The sequence below is a fragment of the Hippopotamus amphibius genome, chromosome 5, assembly GCF_030028045.1.
Source record: "Hippopotamus amphibius kiboko isolate mHipAmp2 chromosome 5, mHipAmp2.hap2, whole genome shotgun sequence".
Classification (NCBI taxonomy): domain Eukaryota; kingdom Metazoa; phylum Chordata; class Mammalia; order Artiodactyla; family Hippopotamidae; genus Hippopotamus; species Hippopotamus amphibius.
Genome location: NC_080190.1, coordinates 107,714,793 through 107,734,008, shown reverse-complemented (window position 1 = coordinate 107,734,008; position 19,216 = coordinate 107,714,793). Strand labels below are relative to the sequence as shown.

Here is a 19,216-nt window from a genome sequence, read left to right as displayed (position 1 = left end):
CATTGGCAGGTGGATTCTTAACCACTGCACCACCAGGGAAGTCCCTAATCACCTCATCTTAACTTGATTAAATGATAGTGTCTGTAAGGACCCTATTTCCAAATAAGATCACATTCTGAGATACTGGGGGTTAGAACTTCAACATACACATTTTATTGGGACACAATACAACCCATAACAATGACCTTTAGCTCCATATCCAAGAATGTGATGTAGTTGGTCTCCTCATTGCTAATAAGTCAGATGCCAGGATCAAAGGGGGAATATCTGCCACGCCTACCTTTCTTCTAGGAGACCGGCTCTTCTATAAAGGTCAACTCTCAGCAGTAATTTTGGTGCCATGTGAACTGTCCCCTTGACCAGAGTTGAATGTTCCTCTGTGAGTATGTGATTCAGCTGAGGTAATCAGATTCTCCTGGGAATATTGAATTGGTGGACCAAGAGCAACTGGTCTGTCTGGGTTGGATTACTGAACTGAAGGCACATAAATTTAGGAATTCTGAGGCAGCTCTTCAGTTTCTGGTCTTTGCCCTACCCAGCCAGTGATTCTCCTTAGGATTCTATGGAAACCCTACTATACTTTCAATAAATTCTTCTCTTTCTCTCCTGCATCTCCTTCCCTCTTTCCTTCCCTTCCTTCCTTCTTTCCTTCCTTCCTTCCTTCTTTCCTTCTCTCCTCCCTCACTCCTCCCTCCCTCCCCCCTCCCTTTTTGGTTATTTGTGTGTGTGTCTTGAACAAGTTTAAAGTTCACTTCTCTCTCTTTCAACAACAACAACAAAACTTGGTTAAGAAAGGAGCAGCTTACTAGATTTGTGTTGTCAAATATTGTTTTTGATTAAACACTTTCCTCTGAACCCTAATACACAGAACAAATAAGCAGAGTCCACTATGAAGAAAAAGGATCTGGCTGTTGCCCCAGGTACCCCACTCCAATTTTTGTCTTACTCCTTACCTCCCTCCCTTCCACTCCTACAATCATCCTGCCATTGAAGGATCCCTCTGGCACTCTGAGTCTTTATAAATCATAGCTTGAAAACCATGACAGTAGCTTCATTCCTCCCTCATTTCTAGGAATTTTTTGTACTCCACTCTCTGTAGCCAACAATTCATTGATTTCATCAGAAAGTAACTTAGTTTGAAAAAATGATTTTCTATCTATGAATAGCCATTATCAAACATATGGCCCTAAAAAGAAGTCAGGGAGAGCCAATGAATTTCGAAATAGATGAGAACATGCTTTGAGGTGAGCTGTACTTAGAAATCTCAGAGCAAAATTTTCCCCAAAGTCCTTAAGAGACGAGGGTTTTCATATTTCTGACTGTATTTCTCCTTGTTTATTCAAATTTCCAGGGGCTATTTGTCATTTTCAGTAACGTGGAACTTGATAAATGAAGGAAAGTAGAATCTAATTATAAACGATTGATCATTATTATGAGAGGAACAGGTTTTTTAATATGTGAAAGGGGTTGTTATTAATTGAGCAAGATATGTTAATAATTATTAGTATCTTTGTCTTATTTTTGTGAGGAAAAATTTAATGAAGCCTATAATGAAACAATTAGGACATTCAGGGATGTAAAGAATAAAAAGATCTCATTAATGGGGTCTTGTTTTAATTCTAAAATTTTGAATGTTTGTATCCAATTTTGAATGTTTGTATCTTCTTCTTCCTGAATGGAATGTGCATGTGGGGTTGTCTGTAGCAGTAGGATTAGTGTCTGGATGTGGTACCAAGAAGGATAAATCAGGTGGGATGTTATCTGCATTTCAGAAGAGCTAATCATCCTGCAGAGGATACTGACTTTCCCCAGGGTCCTTATTTTCAGTAGAAATGTATCATTATGTTTTGTCTTTAATTGATTATTCCTTTTTTGAATTAAAAAAATCACTGGGAATGTATTAGGAAGCCTGCCTGAACTTGCCTTTGACCATCTAAATGTACTTGCTGGGCTTTAAATTCCTAGTCTGCAAAATAAAGCATCTAAACAAAATCTTTTATATTTCTACTGATTTTGAGAAGCACACTCTGTAAGCCAATTTCTGATCAGTGATGTCACACTGCACAGCTCCAGGTGGCACTCCCCACGTACAGCTCAAGGCAGCCCAGATCTGATGAGTCAATATTTTAATTAATTCTATCTTGTTCTCATTGCAATTAATTAGTATCATGGCCAGATTTTAGTAAACATACCAAGTTTAATTTACAGACACATAAATCACTGACTAAGTCCTTTGGCATTTCAGTATAAGAGATACTGAGCTTTCTCAATGAATCTTTTGATATCACTTCCATTTTGAAAAATGAATTAGCCAGGAATCAAATCTAAAATAAAGTGAAGCGTGTGAAATTAGGGAGAGAATGTTATAACAATAACCCATTTTCTAGACTAGGAAATGTTTATTCCCTTTTTTGTTGTTTCTTGGTCAAGTCTTTTTCTGAAGGTGAACAATGAAGGGCAAATATAGAACTAAGTGAAAAATTCTTCCTTCAGACCTTCTTGTGGTGGTAGAGGATGTCTTCTCCTTAGTTCAATTTGTTTTTTAAAAGCCATCATTCCTGAACCAATTGGCAGCAGCCACCAGCCACTTCTAATCTTACGGCTGTAGTTTAATTTTCCTCACGGAATTTATCACAATTCCATGCTTTTTTGGTTATTCATACATTTATTATCTGTAGCTCCACTAAAATAAGCTTCATGATTATGAGGACTTTGCCTATCTTGTTCATCATTTTATCCTCAAGGTTTAGAATAGCTCCTGTTACATAGCAGATAGGCAGTTGATATTTGTTTAATTTTACCACAATAAAAAACATTTTAAAAGATATGAATAAGAATAGTCTCCAGTCTGTCTCAAGAGGGAAATAGTACAATGTAGTGAATAATGACAAGTTCACCAGAAACCAACAACCCAATTTCAAATCCAAGCAGGATTAGTTACATAATTTGCAGGGCCCAATAGAAAATTAAAATGTGGGGCAACTTATTAAAAATTTATTAAGAATTTTGAGATAGTGACAACAGAGCATGAAATCAAGTGTGGGCCCTTCTAAATATGGGGTCCTTCAATGCAACTACACAGAAGGCACACTCAAGAAGCAGACACAGAGTGACCTTGGGCAAGATGCATACCCTTTGGTACCTTTTTACTCATATCTATTCTATTTCTTTATTCGGTTGTTGCAGCAATTAAGTGAATGAATGTATGTAAAACTCTTAGAACACTGCCTTTTCATAATGAGTACTGCATAAGTGTTAGCTCTTGTCATAATAAATAAATATTATCACTATTATATGATGTAATAACAAAATAACATTATTATTGTTATCATTATTCTTTTCTGCTCTATTCTTAGAGCACCTACTACATAGCAAGGGCTTGTAATTTGTATTGGATAAGAACAAGGAAAGGAAAAAAATCCACATTGTCAAATCGAGACCTTATGTGTGTATAAAAGATGGCATTTTTAAAATTATAAAATATAGCAAAATTCCATGAATGACAACACATAGGTTTATCAAGTCCAAAATTTTGTCATATTTGTTTTATATTAAAAAATAATACCAATTCAGTAAATTCAGCCATTCAATATTTTTTTGAGCTTCTACTGTGTGACAGGTGCTGTTCTAGTTCTAAAAGGTACAATAGAACAATGAAACAATATCCTTGCTCCCAGGAATTTACATTCTAATGGGGAGAACACACAGGAAACCAAAACATCAATACAAAATACACTTATTATATACAGAATACATAAGCTGTCAGGGGTTGAGAAACGCTTGGAGAAATTTATGCAGGGAAGGGGAAGAAAGTGACAGGGGAGACTATTTTGGATAACGGTGGTCAGGGGAATCCACCCTGATTTGGTGGCATTGAAGCAGAGTCTGAAGTGAGGTAAGAGCACAGCCCATGTGGAAGGAAGGGTGTTCCTGGAAGATGGAAAGGTCAGCCCCAGGCATATAGAAGTGGAAATGTACTTAGAGGGTCGAAGGAGCATTAAGTAAGCCAGAGCAACTGGATTTCATTCTGCACGTCACAGGAAGTTCATGGAGTGCTTTGAATAGAGTCCTGACATGACTGAACTAATCTTTTAAAGGAAAGAGGTCTGGCTGCTGTTTACAGAGCAGACTTCAAGGGTCAGGGTCAGAGGCAGGTAGTAAGAAAACTATGCAGTGGTCCAGGCAAGAAATAGGGGTAAACTTAACGAGAGTGGTGGTGAAATTGGTAAGTAGTGATTCAATTCTACTTATACTCTACATATTTTGATATTTGAACCATCAAAATTGGCTGATGGATTGGATGTAAGGTATGAAAGATAAAGAGAAGTTGGGGGTGTCTCCAAGGATTTTCATCTGAGCACCTGGATAAATGGATTTGTCATTAAATAAAGAATTATGGGAAATGCTGGAAAGGAAGAATTTTTTTTAATTTAAAAATTTTTGGTGCATGTGGGGTTCTTAAAATCAAGTGGTCAGTTCTGAAAATGTTAACTTTCAAAAAGTTGAATTTCAAAAGAGTTCAAAAGTGGAAGATTTCAAAAAGTTGAAGCTTCCTTTTATGATCCAGAGGAAACTGTTATCCTTAATTTAGCATTTGTTATCCTCATGCGTCTGCTTTTATTACTACTATGTGATTTTGCATCAAAAATAATGTACATCTTCCATATTTTTAAATTCTCTATAATGGCTATCATACTACATAGACAGTATGGCCACTTTTTTCTTTCTATATTGGATTGCAAAAGATTTACCCAGGCTATATAGGTATCTATTTCATTCATTTAAACTATGGTATTCTATGCCATTGAATAAATAATATTAATATATTCTCCTTATGGTAGCGATTAAAGTGGTTTCCTTTACCTATCAAAAGTGCTTTTAGATATTCTTGTACATGTATTCTTGTGCACGTGTGCTAGAGTTTCTCAAGGAATTGTATCGGGAAGGCAATCTGCTGGATCAAAGGATACAGACATCTGCAGATATAGTTGAATTGCTGTATGTATTATATCACTTCACTCTGCCATTAGCCTCCATGAGAGTTCATCATTTTCCATACCATCATCAGTGTGATTTTAATGTTGTCACACATTTTTTAGCTTTTCCCCGTCTAATGAGTTGGAAATTATACTCGTGTTTTACTCTGTATTTCGCTGATTTCTACTGAGTTGGGCATTCTTTATATGTTCATAATATTCTATTGTTCTTTTGCTATAAATTCCCTGTTCACATTCTTTGCTGATTTTTCTATTTATTATTAATTTATAAGAGCTCTTCTTTTTTCTCTTGCTTTCTTTTTCTTTGCTTTCTGGATGTTAATTCTTGATTAGTTAGGTGTATTGCTAATAATGTCCCTAAGTTAACTGCTTCTCTTATTTTTTAAAACATTTAAACAATAAGGAAAGTTAATGTTCTTATGCAGCACAAATTCCAGAGTGGCTGTCTTAAGATTGGTCAATTCAGTGACTTCGGCAGTCATCAAGGAAACAGATTCTTTCCATCTTTCAGCTCCATCATGCTTAAGGTCTCTTTTTTTGTCCTTTGGATTGCTCCGCTCCTTGTCACTGAGGCTTCACACCCAAACATAGAAAATATTAGTAGAAAAATCGCTGGTGTAATGTCTCAAGAGCAAGCATTCATCTCTTCTGAGGCACACCCATCACGTTTCCCATGTACTAATAATTGGTTCAGAGGCTACCCCAAAACTAGTCATAAGCAAAGAGAATGGTAAAAGTCAATTATTGATATAGTCTTTCAAGAATTTACTCCGGAGCTGGGAATGGGGTCCCCTTCTTTGAGAGAGAATTTGAACACCATCAGAATTCTTTTAGCAAGGAAGATGGGAATTCATGCTTACTTTGTAGGCAACACAAAGTGAGTGCTATAGTTATGTTAATAGGTTGTGGCTATTGTAAATGGGAAGGTCAGCTGCATTTTCTAAACATTTACTACTGATTAGTATTGATACTAATAACTATGTTCTTTTTTACAAGAAAACTTACTGACTTTCCTTACTAGCTCATCGTACTTTAGTGGTAGAATGTGTCTTGCTAGGTAACTGGTACGAAGTCCTCTTGCTATTCTACTCTAGCCTAAAACCTTAAATACAGTTTAAAATTCTTTTATTCTGGCAACCAAAAATCAGCTTTGAATCCTGCTGAAGTGTATTGCAGCCATCCGTGATCCAGTCTCATAATACACAGAGGATTCACAATGAATTTACAACTGACCACAAGAGGGGAGATAAGATTGGGATTGACATATACACACTACTATATATAAAATAGATAACAAATAAGGACCTACTGTATAGCACAAGGAACTCTACTCAATACTCTGTAATGGCCTATGTTGGAAAAGAATCTAAAAGCCAGTGGATATATGTATGTGTATAACTGATTCACTTTTCTGCATACCTGAAACTAACACAACATTGTAAATCAACTAAGCTCCAATAAAAATTTAAAAAACAAAAAGATACAGGCTAAACCTTGTACTTAAAACCCAGCAAGGGTTGCTTTCTGAAGGTTTTTTTCATCTTGTGCATCCAAGTCCATCTGGACTAAAAGATAAAGCTTTATATAGATCATGTAAATGGTACATACAGATTACATTCTAGAATCATTATGAAAAGGCTTTTAACAAGTCAGAGACATTCAGTGTCATCCAAAGGTTGTCACTACCCTGAGAATTATATTACAATCTGTGAAGTAAAATAAGCCAGTGTTAAATTATTTCCTTTGTTTGTTTTTCCTTACTCTTGTCAAAAGGAAGATTAATGTGCAGTTTTTTTCTGCAGTCAGTACAGCTTTTCTTACAGGAATGTGGTGTCTAAATCAAAATTCCATTTAGATGCAAAGAAATTCACTAGTGTGTGATGACCTCTCTGCGTTTCCCTCCCTCTTAATTTTTTTCCTAAGTAAGCAACCATTTACTCCTGTTTAACTTTCCCTGCATACCCTCTTCATGCCTGTGATGCTGAGTACTATAATCTTGAGTCTCACTGCATAGGTGGGAAAAAAAAAAAGAGTTCTGCAAAGGGGGAGGCTAAGAGAAAACACCTGTGGGGTCATTTTACAAATGGAATCACTAAAACGCAGTGCTTCTTGCTGGGTAATAGCACAGAAACTTTAAATCACAGAAATTAGAGACAGGAGACCTTTCAGGTCACCTTGTCCACCTCCTATGTCAGCTTTATGCATTCCATGTGAAATGACATGAGCAGTGAAACATCTCTAGCAGCCGTGGGGCAACTCTACTCTCCGATAATATGTCTTCCCGTTGAGAAAATGTCACTGAAAGTGGTCCAGCTTTTCTTTCGCCTAACTTCCCATTATTCTGCTCTGCTATATCCTTTAAAAATGCAACCACATTTTCTTTTGTTCCTGCATCTTTAAAACCTACAACCTTGTAATACTACAAAATGTTTATTGTCTTCCTTTGTAATTTTTTGAGCCAAGCTATACAAATTAGCCTCCTAAAATACTACCTTAGAAATCCATCCTTGTGGCTAAATTCATGTAAATTTACTGCTTTTCTAAAGGGTTATTCACTACACTCCCATTCACTCTAATTCAGGAACTATGTTTCATATAATTTTATTCTGTGTGTGTGTGTGTGTGTTTGTAGAATCAAAGAGTTTTGCTCAATTCTGTGAGCGATGAATAAATGAATATGGTGCTCAAGCCTGTGACTGGACTTCACAATTCTGCCAAGATTCAGAGAAATTTGCTGTTAGCTGCTAAAGCCATGATTTACTTTTCTTCAAGATATCATTAAATTTAGTATCCCACAATCCTATACTCTTCTTGGAGTATCAGGCTATCCAAATATATATCTGAATAAATATACTGTCATTTAATACCTCTTACTCTGGGCAAAACCTGAGGATAGCTACGTGACTGACTCTTTCTTGGATAAGTTAATCCATCTAAATGTATTAAAAAATACCATGTGTTACACAATCTTCTATAAGATAAAACTCCACATTTTGCAATTACAAAACTCCCACTTCTGCTAGCTTGGAAATGAAGAGATAAAAATCTCCACTCAAGGTGTCGGGAGTGGGCAAACCCTCAGCTGAATCTTAAAGATCCAACTTTCATTCCAAGATACTCTGCCATGGAAGGTGGAGAAACTCTTGTGGTTATTTCTCTTTCTTTCACACCAGTTCCACCACCACCCCTATGCTGGCCTCAAGTCGTGCACTGCTTACTGCTTACCATCCTACAAGAAGGGATGTGCAGGCTTTCCCATAGTGCCCAAGGGCAAGGATACAGCATTTAAACAAGACTGTGGTGAAGGGTTTTGGGCAACCACAGGGACATACATACAGAGAATCTTGCATGCAGATTATAACTCGAGTTCTTGGAATTATAATTCTCATTCCATATTAATTTTTGGCCTAGCTCCAGTTGGATATTGTCTGTTTCACCCACGTGCCCCAAATGGGAACACTGTGATGCTTCAAACTTAAGACTCTTCTGAACCTAAGAAGAGTGATGCTGAGAGAGAAGTTACTTATCCTACCCTCTGGAAACTTGACTGAAGGTAGAAGCTGGACTCTATTGCCCATGCAGGACAGGGGAATAGTGATAAGAAGCTCTTATGACTTCTCTCAGAGGCGATCAGAGTACTTTTGGGTCAATAACATGAGATAAAACAACACCCCCCCACAAACTTGTCTCAGATTGCACTCCTATGAAAGGAAACAAGGGATGGAAAAGAGGTTGCGGGAGCATGGGGAGGGAGAGAGGATTGGGGAGAAATGGTTAACGGGTCTGGAGAGACGGAGAAGGAGGGAGAGAGAATTACTTTGAGTGCTTACCATGCAGGCACATTCTTGATGTCTATTATCTCATTTACTCATTATTGGAACAATTTACAGGTACGTAAATGGAGAACAGATCTGACTCCCTGGCTCATACCCTTCTATCTACACAACCCTGCACCATTTTCCAAAGACATAAGATTAATGAGACAATAATGTTGGTAAAGTGTTCCAATTTCCTTTGAGAAAAAGAGTCATAAAATTTTACTGTTATTTTTACCCTTATTATGGAAGCTCAATGAATGCTTTAGTAGCACCATGGATGTAACTAATATTACTCTCACTTATTTCATTTAGAAAAATAAAGTCTAAAAATAAGAACAAGCATATTTATTGAGTTTTAGATTCAGCCAGTTGTTTAGTTTAACTGCAACTCTTTGCAGATCAGGATCCTAAGGACTAAATCTATGAGCAAGGTCATGGATGGTCTTAGGGGCAAATGTGAGAACTGTCACCCAGTAGATGCTCTTTCTAATGCTTGGTTTTCCCAAAGAGTGAGAGAGAGAGATAAATTAAGGTGAAAGGCCTGACACATTGAATCGCCTCTGTCTATAATTGTTAAAGAAAAAAAGTCGCAATAATTTCTCTACTTTTTTACAGCAATAACAATGGGCTCAATTCAGACAATTTGCTTCTCTAAGAGGGCAGACATGTTTCCCCTCGAAAGAGGGTTAATCGTGTTAATTATGAAAAACAAAGTGATGTGAAGGACAGAAGGACATTGTAAAGGCACTTCAAGTACAAACAAGAACCTTGGCATGACTTATTTTAGTCTTGCCATTTTTAAAGTCTTTATATTGGGAAATAATTCAGTTTCCTCAATATCACCAGCTGGAACTGTCATTTAAGAATGGAAGAAAGAATTTGACCTGAGGTTTTAATGTTGCTATTATATGTTTAGTTATGATTGCCTAAGCTTGGACTTTTATTTTTTTTATTTTATTTTTTATTTTTTTTATTTTATTTTTTATTTTTTTCATTTTATTTATTTATCTATTATTTTTCGGGGGGTACACCAAGTTCAATCATCTGTATTTATACACATATCCCCGTATTCCCTCCCTAGCTCGACTCCCCCCACTCTCCCTGTCCCAGTCCTCTAAGGCATCATCCATCCTCGAGTTGAACTCCTTTTGTTGTACAGCAACTTCATTATGTTCAGAATTTTTCAACATGCTCAACACTTTTTTTTAATTAGTAGAATTCTACGCTTTGTCCAGTCTTGTTCCTAACTGGCACTTAAGCAGAGAGAAGTGTTCATATGATCATCTTCTTGTTTGTAGAGAAGAAAACTGAGGCCTAGGGAAAACAAATGCCTCAACCAAGGTCCCACAATTAGCAGTGCTTGGAATTTAATCTAGGGCCACGTCTACTGCAACATTCTTCCACTTCATTGACTATAAATTTGGATAGACAAGCCTTTTTATTTATTTTACCTTGAGTTTCTCATAATCGTTTTTTCTAAACGGGCAATGCATAAAGGAGAGAAGAAATTCTCTGCTGGCTGTCACTAAGGAAAAGGAAGGTGGAAGGCACCCTATAGGCTTTGGTGTTCTTTTCTGTGTCCTGTGTGTGCTCCTACTGTGGAAGAGCAAAACTAAGCCTATGCATTGCATGGAGGCCAGCGACTATTACATAGCCACACGTATGTCTGGGGATAAAAACTCATTGATGCGTACAAAATCTGCAGGATCGAATTCTCCCTTCATTGCAATCCATTAGGCATTTCCCTACCTCTGTCCTTCAGGTTCCTCTTTGTCTTTCTTATTCTTGCTACAGAAAGGGTCCAGCATTGAGAACTGACGGAAAAGGAAGAGGGGAGATACAGGAAGTGGCCCGGAGGAAGGGAAAATAGACCCCAGCTAATGACTTTAAGCATGTATGGAAACCCTGTCGGTATCTTGGGCTAGAAATAAATTCATTGTCTTTGACTCACAGCACCTGCCTGCTCTTTTCTGGTAATCTTACCTCTTCACTGGAACAAAAAAATGGTCCCCATCATCACCTCCTTTCTACACTCCTATCCACCTTCCCAGGAATCTTTTTTTTCCTTTGCCAACCTACTTCCTATAACTGAAAGAAAAGGTTAGGGAATCTCTTTGTTTTATAGTTGAGCAGTTGGTATTTCCTTTATATAGCGGAACGTTAATTTTCTAGCTAAAACTCTAATACAGCATCTAATAAAGATTAGATGCTAAAAGTATCTATTAGGTAGTTTGATTGGATTTGGTGGTGAGCTTAGTAGTCATTTTTTGAGTATCTACCCCTGGCCAGGCTTTGTGGAAGGGGAGACAGTCCCTATGATTAAAGAACTTACTGTCCTTAATGGAAGAGAAATACACGTAAAGAGTAAAAACCGTGCCACCTGATAAATGTCATTAGGAGATAGGAACAAAGCACAGTGGAATCATTAAAGGGAGAATGACAAATTCCCTAGGGGGAGTCAGGAAAGGCTTGAAGAAGTGTCAGCACTTGTGTTGAATTTTAAAGGATAACTAGGACTCCAGATCATACATGAAAAAAAGCTTTGATGCTATGTGAAGACTTGGACACTACAGGAACTCGGCATACTTGCTGGATATTTAGAGGTCCAGGGTGGCAGGACCACTGAGGGAAGAGGCAGGAGATGGTATAAGGTGGGGCCAGAGTTTGAAAAATCTTGTACATCATATGGGGGAGTTTGCATTTTATTCTGTGGGCAGCAGAGGATTTCAACCTGAGAAGTAGTGTGATCAATTATTTTTCTTTTGAAGAAAGGAAATCTAGAGATGATATGATGATGGTCTTGACAGAGAAACTAGTGGGAGAGCTATGTCAATAGCCCCAGTGACATGTGACGAGGATTCTCAGTGCAAGTGGAGATAGGAGACAGGATAACAAGAGAAGAAAACAATTTAATTGGTACTCATTGAGGTCTCATAGAAGTGGGACCCCCAAAGTGACCAAAGAAGGCCATTTATATATCACTTTTAGACAAAGAAACAATTATTTGTGAAGATTTAACAGAACAAAGGGGCGTGTGATTGGGGTAGCAGACCAATGAAGAATTAACAAAGTTTGTTTATACAGCTTGCTTGGCCTTGAATTCCCTGTCTATGGTGATGAGGATGCTTTCTATCCCCCGGTATAAGGAGGATAACTTCATATGGGAGATTTATTTCCTGCTTTCAAAGGGAAAGAGCAGGGTCAGAGTGTTGCTGTTGTTGTTTTAATCATTTCCCCTGACTGGCTGTTTCTCATGAAACTTTAATTCAAAATAATCCATATGTCACTGAGGCATATTTTGGGGGCAGCCTCGCCTGAGCCTCAACAGTTGTATGTCATTAAATTAATTTGAGAACACAGATGCAGGTAAGATTTTCATTTATTCAACACACTTTCACTGATTGTCTTCTATGCACTGAGAGTTGCTTAGGAACCTGGCATAAGATGACTGTGACTGAGAAATAATTCCTACCATCAAGAATCTCAGTGTTGGGTGGGGTGGATACCAGATTAAAAATTAGTTATGTTTTAGTAAACACTATAATGATTAATAATGCCAACCTTTCATCTTAAAGGATAACTGGGACTCTCTAAGGATCACTCATGCTAGCCGCTGGACTTAGTCCCTTCAGGCTGCTATAACATAGACTGGGGAGCTCAAACAGCAGAAACTTATTTCACACAGTTCTGGAGGCTGGAAAGCCCCAGACAAAGGTCCTGGCAGATCCCATATCTGATAAGGGCATGCACTTTCTGGTTCGCTGATCGCTGTCTTCTCACTGTGTCCTTACATGGTGGAGAGCAGAGAGAGAAAGTAAACTCTAATGTCTTTTTGAAGGGCCGCTAATCTCATTTGTGTTAGCTCCATTCTCATGACCGAATAACTTCCCAACAGCCCATCTCCTAATACCACTTCCATTGAGGGGTTAGGATTTCAACATATAGCTTTTGGGGAATACAAACATTCATTCCATAGCAACACACTTCTAAACAGTTTACATGAACAACCTCTTTATATCTTTATAACAGTCTCAGAAAGGAGCTGCTATAATTATCCCCACTTAACCTGTGAGAAGGTGAAACACAGAAAGATTAGGCAACTTGTCCAAAGTCATAGAACTGGTAGTGCTAGAGTCAATATTTAACCCCAAACAGTTTGGCCCCAGAGTCCATGCTAATTGAACACTAAGCACGATTCCTCTCCCATGGAGGTATATGCAGGATATTCTGTGTGTGAAGGAAGGTGTGTTAAGAATTTTGTTCTGGATGTTAAGTTGTAGCTGTACAATATCAAAGTTTACTTTTTGCTGGAGAAAATTGGAAATTTGAATTTAGAGTCCGGAAAACAGATGAAAGCTAAAGACATAGTTGAAATTTTCATATAATTAAAGCAATGTGAGTGTACTTCCAGGGGAGAGTATTTGGTCCAAGTTTAGAAGACTCTAGTCTGGGAGCCTAACACACAGTGAATGGAGAAAGGATAAGTCAACAAAAGAAAGAGCAGGAGTGGTTACAGGATTACCAGACAATGGAGAGAGTAGAATACAGATATCAGGGTAGAGTTTCTAGAAAGAGAGAGTGAGGGTGAACAATGCCAAGTGCTATAGGGAAGTTATATAGGACTGAAAATAGGTGGTTGAATTTAACAACTGGAAGGTTATTGTTCATTTGGGTAAGAACAATTTCTATTGTCTGGTAGTGAAGATAGCCACACTATAAAAGGTTGAGAGCAAAAGGTCATGCAAAGAGTGATTGATAATTTGAAGAAGGTAATTTATAGAAGAATGTCATAGTCCATTAATGCCAGGTCATCAGACAGAACTTGGGGAAGAGTTTTTAAGAGGAAGAGAATGGAAGAGATCATTGCAGCTACCATTCTTACAAAGAAATAAGGTAGCCCGTGGGTTGGGGGTGGTCAGTCACGGTGTCTGTTACTTGTACTTCATCTCCATCAGAGAGCCACTTAGCAGTGTATCCATACACTTTTGCATTCATTAACTCATTCATTCTCATTTGGTCAATAAACCTTGTTAAGCACTTGCTAAATGCTATTCACGCAGACTCTGTGCAAGTGTTGGTAAGTGTTCATAGGGATGGAGGAGGAAATGAATGTTAGGAGGGAAGGTTGACATGGGAAGCCTGCCAGGCATATAATGTTGATCACAACATTATAAAGCCAGAGAGAGCAAAAGGACATTGCCTGTTCATTCAACTGTGTCAAGTCCACTGGGGCTAGAGTGTATGAGGATTCATGGGACACAGCATTATTATTGGCAGAAGATAGGAAAGCCCCAATCAAGACATGAGGATGGGGGCTAGCTTGGATCAGACTTTATTTTTAAAAAATTAAAAATACTATATCCACGTGTCTACATTTTAGGATCAGTACCGGCAACACTAACATCACATGTGATCTTTCTCCCTCTGAAAATCTGCATAACATCATATTTATGAATGTGGGATGCATATTCCATACAAAAGTAATTTTATTCAAAAGTTTTCATGTTCTCAAGTTAATATTTCAATATTTTATATCTTTTATTCTTTCTTATTGGGAAGAGTTGTCCATCATGCATGAGGATAGCATTATTTCCCATGCAAAGGTGCTGATTGAGATGGTTCAAAGAATAGCAGATTTCTCCCTGGATCTTGAGCCAGTTCAGGTGATGCAACTGCTTGTGAAACAAATGTACTGCAGTATACTGGGGAATCGGCCAAAACTGCAGTGAATGCAGCTCTATGAACTCTCTAGAGCAATCATTTTTCAGGAAGGAGAGTTGAAAAAAATAAAGGAAAAAAATGTCATATAAAGGAAAAGTAGAATGAATGGAAATCAGAGAAAGGCTAGGGAAGGAGGAAGAGGGAGAGGGGCCAACAGGAAGTCCTGGAAGAGAAAGTGCAGGATGAGAACCTCTTTGTTATATTTGGCTTCAGCACGGTATATTTGAATAAACATGAAGTGCTTATTTTGTTTCTGGTTGTCCTATTGTGGCAGATGGTATGTGAAGTGTTAATTTGTTGGATTAAAACTTAAGACACTGAACAGCAAGTATTGTTTCATTTTCCTGTGGTGCCCCTTGCTCCTAAAGACAGAAAACAGGGGGGTTCATCATTTGCTCTAGGACAATCAGCACAAAACGACAAAAAAATAATACAGGATTTTCAGCTTCTAATGTAAAGCGTGTATGTATTTGTGTGGTTGAGACATGAGAAAGATCCCTGAGAAATGTGGAGGAGAAGGGTAATTGACATGTTCTTTAATGGGGGTCTTCTTTGAAGCTCCCAACCCCATTTGAAGATGGGAAGAAAGGTGCTTCAGCGTGTACTCCAAGCTTCATGAGACCCTCTCACAGAGCATGATAAGCACTGCTGTGATTTGGGGGACACAATAACAGATACCTGACTTCTAGGCTGGTTGGTTTATTGATAACTAAGAGACCATGTTGGGAGCCAATCTCAACCGCACTGAAGGTGGAATGAATGATGGATGGGGAAGATAGCTTGAGATGACGCAACTCAAGAGGGCTTCCTGCCAGGAATGAAGAGAACACTCCAGAAAGAGTTTGTGGGCGGATTTCCAAGTGCAGAAGCTAAAGATGAAAGTGCTTTACTTTGTAATCTGCCAGTCAGGTGAAAGGAGGCATTTCCAACTCCATGAAACTATAATCAAAAGTTTCCGTTAACATAGATACCTCTGAGAAATCCACAAAAGAATCTTATGGGAGAAAAACCAGAAGACCAGATTAAAATCTTTAGGACCAGTCTCTTAGGACCTTTGCTGACCCCTGACTTCTCTGTTGAACTCCCATTTACACATTCTGAAGAGGCCAGAAACTAGAGCCAGTAGGAGAGAAACAAGCCAGCATATTTCACATAACATAGAGCCACGCTGAGAGGGAAACATGTCTTTAATTTGCTAAAAGTTGAGAATATTAATATTAGACTTTGTTGGTCATGTTATTAATTATGTATCATTCAATAGCTAGTATTAAAGGGACGATAAGAGAAAATAGAATTGCTTTCTGTTAGTGTCTTAGCAAGTCCACCTCATCCAATAAGTCGGTATTCTTTTATTATAACAGTGAGTATCTTATTTTACCTCAGAAAGACAAAAAGAGTGGTGCAATGAAAAGACCCCTCAAATGACAAAAAAACAGATTGGAGTTTGAGTGTCAGATTTCTTTATTCACTGTGATGCCGCTCTGAGCCTTAATTTCCTTATATATAAAACAAAACCATCATTTCCCTGCCTGTTTCACTGAGCATTTCTAATTTCTAGTTTTAGATTGTTTTATTTTTAATGTAACAAAATCTATTAGGAAAAAATCCTGTCTGTGATGCCATTTTAATTGCAAAAGTCTTGAGTGTAGTTATTATGCTTCATCCATTACTCTCACTTTCTAGTCCCTGTATACGTGCTCTTCATCCATGAATCTATTATATTTGTTTTTTTTTATGAAATTGGACTGTATTTCTTCATCGTGTCCTGTTTCTGCATTCTACATGTGTTATCTTTGATTTCTTTGAGTTTTGTTCTTAAATTTTAAAAAGCAACTTAGGCATTTACCAGGAGCAAATACACACAACACACACACACACACACACACACACACACACACACACACACATGCTGATTAATTTCTGATTAATCTCTAAGCTCCTGACATCTATTTCTTCCCTCCCCGACCCACCCTCTTCTACTTCACTCTCTTTCACCCTTCTTCTCTCTCTCTCTTTCTCTCTGTCCCTCCTGACTCTTAAGTCTTTCAACATTCAATGTTATCTCCTAAAGGGCAATGAAAATGTCATTTGGAAAGATTCACTTCCCTCAGTCTCTTCCTTGCCTACTTCTTTTCACCAAATTGCCTGATTCTCCTTCAAAGTGATTTTGTAATCTATTTGTCCACCTTCTCACCTCCCTGCGCTACTTCTTTGTATCTTACCTAAGTTATTACCACAGATGATTATGGACATTCTTATCTCCAGGTTTTCACACTCCAATCTGCACTAACGTGATATTTCTAAAATGCACCTCTAGTCCTGTCATTGCCTGGTTTAAAACCTTTATATTTTTCCACATTATATTTAGAGTGGTTTTCAACTTCTTACTTAGCATGCATCATTGACATTTGAGGCTGTTTACAATATGACTACTATTTGCTTTACCAACTTCAGCTCTTGTCATTCTCTAGCTTCTGGTCAGACCATTTTGCTCCTTTCCCCGTAACATACCTTCCCATTTCTTGGCTTTTCCTCATGCTGTTCCTTCAACCCAGGCCCCAGCTGCCCTTTCTCTTCTTATCCATTTGTTAAATTCCTCCTCTTCATACTCTGATCAAATATAAAATATCCAATACCCTCCTCTACCAAGATTCTCACATAACATAAAGCAAAATTAATCACCTGCAGCTGTGTTTCAATACACCTTCCAAATCCCCATTTCTCTTTAGTTGGTAATTTCTGTGTATCCCTAGAGATTACTAGGGCCTTAGGACTGAAAATAAGTTTGCTCACCCTTTTAAACCCTTATAGGCAAAGGAAATGCTCTGGGTTAGTTATTAAAATTGCTAATGTATTTTTTTTAAATTTTATTTATTTATTTATTATTTTTGGGGGGTACACCAAGTTCAAAAAATATGGAACGCTTCATGAATTTGCATGTCATCCTTGCGCAGGGGCCATGCTAATCTTCTCTGTATCGTTCCAATTTTAGTATATGTGCTGCCAAAGCGAGCACGCTAATGTATTTTTAGAGTTTACTCTGCACCAGGCACTGAGGACTTTACCTACATTTTCCTTTTTTAATTCCAATAATATCTCCACTGTAATTTCCAGAAGGAGGAGACTTGGTTTATTTGTTGTAGGTTTCCCAGCACCTGGAACAGTGTCTGGCACCTGCAGATGTTCAAGAATTCTTTGTTGACTGATGGAATGAAGTAATGAGTGAACAAACAGCTCTGCAAGGAACGGACTATCATAATTCCCATATAAGGGATGTGAAACAAGTATAGTTAAGTGACTTGATTGTTACACATAAAATATGTTGTAGTTGAAAACATGTCTACTAACACCACAGTCAACACTTTTAAAAAAAATTGGGGTAACATTGGTTATAACATTATAAATGTTTCATGTGTACAATGTTGTATTTTTGACTCCTGGACACACCACCAAAAGTGTAATTTCTATCCATCACTGTACAGTTGAGCCTCTTTACCCATTACACCCTCCCTCCACCCCACTTCTCCTTGCTAACCATCAATCTGCTCTCTGTATCTACGTGTTTGCTTTTGTTTGGTTTGGTTAGTTCATTTATTTTTTATTTTCTTATATTTCACATATGAGTAAAGTTATACAGTATTTGTTTTTCTCCATTTGACTTATTTCACTTAGAATAATACCCTCAAGGTCCATCTACATTGCTGCAAATGCCAAGATTTCACCATTTTTACGGCTGAGAAGTATTCCATTGTGTGTAAGTATTCTATTATATATATATATATATACACATAGCGTTACATACATATATGTAAGTGTTTCTACATCTTGGCTATTGTAAATAATGCTGCAATGAACATAGGATTGCATGTATCTTTAAAAAATAGTGCTTTTTATTTTTTGGATAAATAACCAGAAGTAGGATAGCTTTTTAAACATTAATGCAATAGTGCTCTATCCAGTTGGGCTGGGCAATGGCAGTTATTTTAGAAGCACTCTTTGGAAAGGAGGCAGCACAGATATCAGTACCTACACAAAGCAAAAAAACAATAACAGCAAAAGATACCACAACACCACCACCCACACTCTAATCAGGATAAATGTGGTATATATATGTGTGTGTGTGTATATATATATATATATAAAATGGAGTATTACTCAGCCATAAAAAAATTAAATAATGTCCTTTGCAGCAACATAGATGGGCCTAGAATTATTATCTAAGTGAAGTAAGTCAGACAAAGAAAGACTTATATGTTGAATCTAAGAAAATGATACAAATGAACATATTTACAAAACGGAAATAGACTCACAGACAGAAAACAAACTTATGGTTACCAAAGGGGAAGAGTGGGGGGGGGATAAATTATGATTTGGGGATTAGCATATACATATTATGTATATAACATATACATATACATATTACTATATATAAATTAAGCAACAAAGACCTACTATATAGAACACAAGGAACTGTATCCAATATCTTGTAATAACCTATAATGGAAAAGAATCTGAAAAAGAATATATATATATATATCTGAATCACTTTGCTGTACACCTGAAACTAACACAGCATTGTAAACCAGCTATACCTCAATTTAAAAAAAAAAAAAGAAATGAGATTAAGTGCTGCAAGGATTTTCAAGTGAATTTAAATAATGCCCATCGAAATTCAAAATT

The 19,216-nt window shown here is 37.4% G+C and overlaps 1 non-coding gene across 1 annotated transcript; it reads right to left on the bottom strand.

Annotated features, from left to right (window-relative positions):
* Positions 1–17,445: 17,445 nt before the first annotated feature.
* LOC130854632 (U6 spliceosomal RNA) lies at positions 17,446–17,552 on the bottom strand. Its single transcript, XR_009054081.1, has one exon. It is a non-coding gene; the product is annotated as a U6 spliceosomal RNA (small nuclear RNA).
* Positions 17,553–19,216: the final 1,664 nt, after the last annotated feature.